Source organism: Pteropus alecto, unplaced genomic scaffold (genome assembly GCF_000325575.1).
Source record: "Pteropus alecto unplaced genomic scaffold, ASM32557v1 scaffold459, whole genome shotgun sequence".
NCBI lineage: Eukaryota > Metazoa > Chordata > Mammalia > Chiroptera > Pteropodidae > Pteropus > Pteropus alecto.
Genome location: NW_006442483.1, coordinates 32,690 through 39,958, shown reverse-complemented (window position 1 = coordinate 39,958; position 7,269 = coordinate 32,690). Strand labels below are relative to the sequence as shown.

General features: G+C 33.3%; 1 pseudogene; it reads right to left on the bottom strand.

The window, feature by feature from the left end:
* Nucleotides 1-6,783: 6,783 nt before the first annotated feature.
* Nucleotides 6,784-6,901, bottom strand: LOC112470244 (annotated as a pseudogene).
* Nucleotides 6,902-7,269: the final 368 nt, after the last annotated feature.

The window sequence follows — 7,269 nt, the reverse complement described above, 5'->3', positions numbered from 1 at the left end:
ACTTTTTGGTAGGTTTTTGATGATTGTTTCTTTCCCCATACTGCTGAATAGTCTATTTAGATTTTCCATTTCTTCTTGATTCATTCTGGGAAGGTTGTAGTTTTCTAAGTACTGGTCCATTTCTTCTAGATTATTAAATTTGTTGTTATATATCTTTTCGTAGTATTCTTGTATAATCCTTTGTATTTCTGTGATGTCTGTCCTAATTTCTCCTCTTTCACTCTTGATTTTGTATATTTGTACCCTTTCTCTTTTTTCTTTTGTGATTCTAGCCAGGGGTTTGTCAATTTTATTAACCTTCTCAAAGAACCAGCTCTTTGTTGCATATATTTTTCCACTGATTTTTTTTTCTTTTCAATTTTATTTTACTCTGTTCTAATTTTGATTATTTCTTTCCTTCTGCCATCTTTAGACTTAATCTGCTCTTCCTTTTCTAGTTTTTAAGATGAAGCGTGTGTTGTTTATTTGGGCTCATTCTTGTTTTATGAGATAGGCTTGAATTGATATGATCTTTCCTCTTATTATTGCTTTTGCCTTGTCTCAAAAGTTTTGATACATTGAAGTATCATTATCATTCATTTCTATGAATCTCTTTACCTCTCTTTATTTTTTCTCTGATTCAGTCATTCTTCAATAGCATGTTTTTTAATCTTTATATATTTGTTGTTCATCCCTCTTTCTTTTTACAGTTGATCTCCAGCTTCAAAGCATTATGATCAGAGAATATGGTTGATATGATTTCAACCCTCTTATATTGGTTGAGGCTATCTCTGTGTCCCAGTATGTGGTCATTCTTTGAGAATATTCCATGTGGACTAGAGAAGAATGTATAAGAAGAAATTTTATGATGAAAGGCTCTGTAAATATCAATTATGTCCACTTGGTCCAATGTGTCATTTAAAGATGTTATTCCCTTATTCATTTTCTGTTTGGATTATCTTTCCATATCTGACAGTGGGGTATTTTGGTCTCATACTATGATAAAGTTTTGGTCTGTTTCTCCCTTTAGTTCTGTTAATAATTGCTTTATACCTTTTCAGCCTCATTGACCATGAACATATTAATATGTGTTATGTCTTCTTGGTGTTTTACTTCCTTTACCATTATAATGTGTTCATCAGTATCTTTCTTTACTTTTTTTCATTTTGACATCTATTTTGTCCAATATTAGTACTGCTACTCCCGCTTTTCTCTGAATGCCATTTGCTTGAAATATCATTTTACACCCTTTCAATGTGAGTCTATATTTGTCTTTGAAACTGAGATGTGTCTCCTGGAGGCAGCATATGGTAGTTTTTTTTTGTTTGTTTGTTTTTTTATTCATTCTGCAACTCTGTGCCATTTTATTAGTGAGTTCACTCTATTTACATTTAGGGTGATTATTGATATATGAGGTTTTCCTATAGCCATTTTTTGCTTTGCTTTCTGGTAGCTGGGTATTTCTATTGCTTTCTTAATCTTGTGTGTCTGTTTTTTGTTATTGTTGTTGTTGGGTCAGGTTTTGTGGATTTTCCTTCTGGTACTTCTTGTTTTTTGTTATATACTTCAGTTCTGATTCTTTAGCATATGGTTACCATTAGGAATATGTAGGGGATATTTATATATATAGTAGTTTCTTTCCTTCCACATATGCCTTATCTCCATCCCCCTTTGCAAATTCAGATCATTGAATCCTCCTCTTTTCTGTTATTGTTATCTCAATTTATTTCTATGTATGATGAATGTTCATTACTATCTTGCAATAGCAAATTTCTACTTACTGTTTAACCTTATAATGCCCTGCTCTTAATAAGGGTTGCAGTCCTCTGCTTCTATCTGCCTACTGGCTGCCTTACTCATAGTTATGTTTTGTGTGTGTGTGTTTGTTATTTTGTGAACTGACTCTTTTCAGTATTTCCTGTAATGTGGGACTCGTAGTGAAGAATTCTCTCAATTTTTGTATGCCTGGAAAGGTTTTTATTTCTCCTTCATATCTAAAGAATATCTTTGTTGGATACATTATTTTTGGATGGTAGTTCCTTTCATTTAACAGTTTGAACATTTGATTCCACTCTTTTCTGGCTTGTAAGGTTAATGCTGAGAAGTACGACGATAATCTAATGGGTTTTCCTTTGTAGATTATCGTCTTCTTTTCCCTGGCTGCCCTGAGAATTCTTTCTTTGTCATTGATTTTTGATAATTTTAATACAATGTATCTTGGAGAAGGCCTTTTTGGATTGAGATAATTGGGTGTTCTGTTTACTTCCTGAATTCCAAGATCCAGCTCATTCCAGCTAATTTGGGGAATTCACATCAACTATTTTTTTTTTAAAGTGTTTTCTAATCTGCTCCTTTTCTTCCCCTTCGAGAATGCCCATTATTCTTACGTTTTCTTTCCTGATGGTATCAGCTAGTTCTTGTATTTGTCTTTCATTATTTTTCATTCTTTGGTTTCTCTCTTCTTCCTTCTGAGTTACTTCTAGATTTCTATCTTTGGCATCTTTGATCTTTTCCTCCATTTGGTTGACTTTATTTCCCAAGCTTACTATTTCTTTCTTCATCTCTTTGAGTGTCTTATTCATCTACGGAAGTTCTAATTGGTCCTTTTTGAAGGTTTCAGTCTCCTTGCTAAAAAACTCATTCTGCTGATCTAGTTGTTTTGTTTTGTTTTGTTTTCAATTCCTGGAATTGTTGATATGAATTATTTCGAATCTGATTGAGTTTTTTCAGAAATACCATCCTGAATTCTCTGTCATTTAACTCACATATTTCTATGTCTTTAAGCTTATTTTCTGGAGATTTTCCTCTTTCTTTCTAGATGTTTTTTTCACCTTTCGTGTTTGATGGACTATTTCTCAACCTGGGCGTTAATGGATATGTATTTTGATTTTTTTTCCGGAAAGATTTATTGTATAAATGTCTCTCTTTAGCTTGTTGCTAATGTGGCATTTTTCTTTTCCTTGCCAGTAAGTGACATCTAAGCCTTTTGAATTCCTGCTTTAAGTAAAGTCTTAATAATGCCTTTTTTCTATAATATATGTCCATTCACCCTCTCTACCCTCAGTCTCAGTCCCTGTCAGTGTTAGTGACAGTTTCGGTAACATTTGCTCAGATTTCCCTTTGGGTCCAGGGTGTCCAGTCTTGGAGGTTATGGGCTTTATGAGTTCTCTGGCTTGAGAGTTGCGGGCTGCAGCTCAGCCTTGCCTTTTGCAGTCATGGCTGGTAATAATTAATGTTGTTTCCCTGATGTCCCCACCTCTCTGTTTTTTGCCTTGATCCCTGAGCAGTACCACAGCTGCATTGACCTCACAGCTCTCCCATGGCAGGGCTGCTCAGGGAACTTCCAGCACCTTCTCCCTTTCCCCTCTTCCTGATGAGGGGTCCTGCTGTGAAAGGCAGCTTCTTTGTTTCTCCTAGTCTACCACTCAACTCCTGGAGTTCTGATCTGTGGTAGCTCTTATGTGCAAATTCCTTGCTCAGACATGCTTGTTTGCAGGTTTGGTGTTTTTTGTTCGGTTTTAGATATACAGCTTATTCTTGTTTCAAGAGGAGAGATCCGGGGTCATCGCTCACTTCATCACTCTCTAGTTTTTAAAAAACATTTTGCTTAATAGGCATAGATTTTCTATTTGTCTGACATAACTTACAATCTGCATAATTCACCCGTCTCTACGTTTACGTCCACAATTCATTGTAAAAATTTGGGTATATTGGAATAATTTTTATTCATTAAGTGTAATACATTTGATACATTTTAAATTGTTTATTTCTTAGTAAGTTACCGAATTAAAAGAATAATCATGTACTATATTATAATGTTTCTCTTTGAAGTTTATGTTCACTTCCACTTCTAATTTGAGTCAAATATCTGTACATTAAAAACTGGAATCTTAATATACTACAGATGTCCACAACATTGGATTTGTAATATGTTAATATTTTAAAAATGAAATAATATAAAGAAAGGAATGAAGAACAAAGAATACTCTTGAAATTAAAGAACTCTATTTTATTGACTTTTCCTATTAAATTCCAGAAAGTTTGCTCATATTTTTGTTGTGGAAGAGCATACCTATACACTATTTATAACCTTACAATACAATAATTCCTATACAATAATTCACAATTCTGTTGAAAACAAATAATGAGATTAATTCATTTGTAGACCGAATTCGATGCCCTTTCAACCAAAATTTTCCAATCATAAAATTAAAAAAAAATACTATATTTATAAGCGAAATATCTATTAAACTAAATCAATGAAAAAATTTAAAGGACCTACTTTCATTTTATTTATTTCTCTTTTTTTTTAAAAAAAAGTGATCACAATATGGTGATCAATATGGTAGTTAACATTTTCACTTATGAAAATTATTTAATTTTATTAAGCATTGCTAAAAGACTAAGTGGAATGTTAAATTACATCACTGAATACAATGTTAAAAATAGTCTGTTGTGAATATTTTTGAGTACATACTGTGGTAATATCGTGATCCATATGCAGGTGTAGATGTAAGATACTATTTCTTTAACACTTCATCATTTTATGACATTTTAATTTCCCAGTGAGTATGATTAATGCTAGTTGGAAGCAATTTATCACTAACACTAATTTAAATGGTGGATTACGTATAAAAATGAGTTGGCAATAAAATTGATCTCCTGATGATATCCTACTACTTTAATGTGTTAACATACACTTTCATTAATACCATGTTTATCCTTGTTGACATGAATCACACTTGCTGGATTCAAAGTATTCCCTCTAGTTCAAAGACATCTTGGTCTTCAGGAAAGTAAATTATACTAAAGCAAGAGAATGATGCATACAAGCTTGTTCTTAAACATCTGTCTAAAGCAATCAAAAATTTGAAGTTTCATCTCTTCAGTGTTTATTCTGCTATAAAAAGACTAACAAAATGAATCATGCGGCTCTTCAAAAGAGGAAGTTTTCTTTTTTGTCTTCATTCTTATTAAATCTGGCTTGCAGTTTTAATGATAGTAAAAGTAGGTTATGCATATGAGCTAAAATAGAGAATCATTCACCAAGAAATCTACAGTGTGTACATGATTTAAATATGTCATGTTGCTTATCTTTAGAAAATAAACTTTTCTTCTTGCTTCCTCCCAGAAGCTTAGTCTTTTTTTTTAAATATCAATACACAGTATGAAGTGCCTCCTTTTACCAGACAAAGGAATCTCTGAAAATGCCACAGTGTTTCCAAAATCCATTTGCCACTGAAGTGTCCTATACAATATGAACAGAAATAGAGAAGCAATAATGCCAGGCTGCTGCAAGAAAAAAAGGAAAAAGGACCAAATTATAGTTTAACCCATCTTTCTACATATATGGCATTTAGTTGCTTTGCTTTTTCCCTGCCCATATGGCAGCTTCAGTCATTCATATGGTGCCAGCTGCAACAAATACAACAAAGGTATCATGAAGAAATTGTGACCCTATATCTTTACCCATTATTTATAGACATTGTTATTAATTGATATAATCAGTCTGAACAGGAAAATCATGCGAGATCTACCCTCCTCCCTCACAATAATGCTAACAATTGTAATTGTGATCTTTTTGCCTTCTAATAAACATCATTAAGTGCTTTTTATGTACTTGGCATTGTTAGTTGTCAAGGATAATGAAACAATTAAGATATGGTCTCTGATCTCAAGTTCTCTGATATCCAACTGTTCCTAAAGCCACCTAATGATGGAATAGAAATAAAATGAAGCATTACTGGCAAATGACTTACCGTGAGTTTTCAAATCGTATGGTCTTCTTCTAGTAAAGCCCCAATATTTTCCAAGACACAGATACTTACCAAATGCAATATCCTCTACTATAATACATCACAAAATGATGGCACCTGCGAAGGGGAATCCAGTTATTATTAAGTACCATGTTATTTTCTTCTAAACTTCATGTAGCAAACCCTGAGGTAAATAGGGATTGAATTAGAATTCCCAGAGTTATCTGAATTTTGGTTGTATAATATTAGCTGATCCATATTGAAAGATGTGATATGATTCAAAGTTAAATATCAGGAAGCCACAGAAAAATCTAACCATCAACACAGGTGGATCGAGACTCAGAGCTCAAAAGATGGGTGAGGCCTAATAAGAATTAGTCACCAGGGTTTCTATTTAATAAAAGTCTATTCTGTGACAGTTTCTAAATATATCTGGATATATCCGAATAGATATATTCTAACAGATATTCATAGCAGCATTATTTATGGTGTCCAGGACATGGAAGCAACGGAAGTGTTCTACAATAGATAATTGAATAAAGATAGGTAGTACCTATGCAGATTTAAATATTACTCAGACATAAAAGAAATAATAACATTTGCGACAACATGGATATATCTTGCGATAATCATGCTAAGCAAAATAATTTAGACAGAAAAAGTTGAGAAACATGATTCCATGCATATGTGTGATATAAAACTGAAATCAATAAATAGAGTCATCAACACGGACAGTGGATTAATGGTTACCAGAGTGTAGTGGAGGGAGGTAGGTGGGGCAAAAGGGGTCAAATATGTGGTGATAGAAAGTAATCTAATTATGGATGGAGAACACACAATACAATGTATATATGACTTAGCTTTGAAATATACACTTTATAAAATGCACATTTTATACTTTATTGGATTTTGTTAATCAGTGTCACCATAATAAATTTTTTAAAAAGTAGGAAAAAAGAAAAGAAATAAGCTGACATTCTTATGTGTATACCTTTTCTGTTTTCAACATTTTCTCTTTTTCTTGACCTTTGGCGGTTTTCTTTTTTTACACCTACAGCACCAGGTTTTCCTAGATGGTCTCCCATCTAAGTACTAACTAGGGCCAACCCTGCTTAGCTTCTAAGTCAGATGAGATCGGGAGTGTTCAGGGTGGCATGGCTGTAGAAAACCTTTGGCATTTTAATGATGATGTGTTTTGGTGTAGGTCTGTTTGAGTTCCACTTGTATGGTACTCTTTGCACTTCCTGGCCTTGTATGTCTATTCCTTTGCCAGGTTAGGGAAGTTTCTTCGAGTAGGTTCTCAATCCCTTGTTCTCTCTCTTCTTTTTCTGGTACCCCTATGATGTGGATGTCGGTACATTTCATGTTGTCCTAGATGTCTCTTAAACTTGTCTAATTTTTTAAATATTCTTTTTCTTGTTGTTCCAAATGGTGTTTTTTTGCGACCTTGTCTTCTAACTCACTGATTCAATCTTCTGCTTCATCCAATCTACTGTTAATTCCTTCTAGTGTATTCTTCATTTGGGTTATTGTA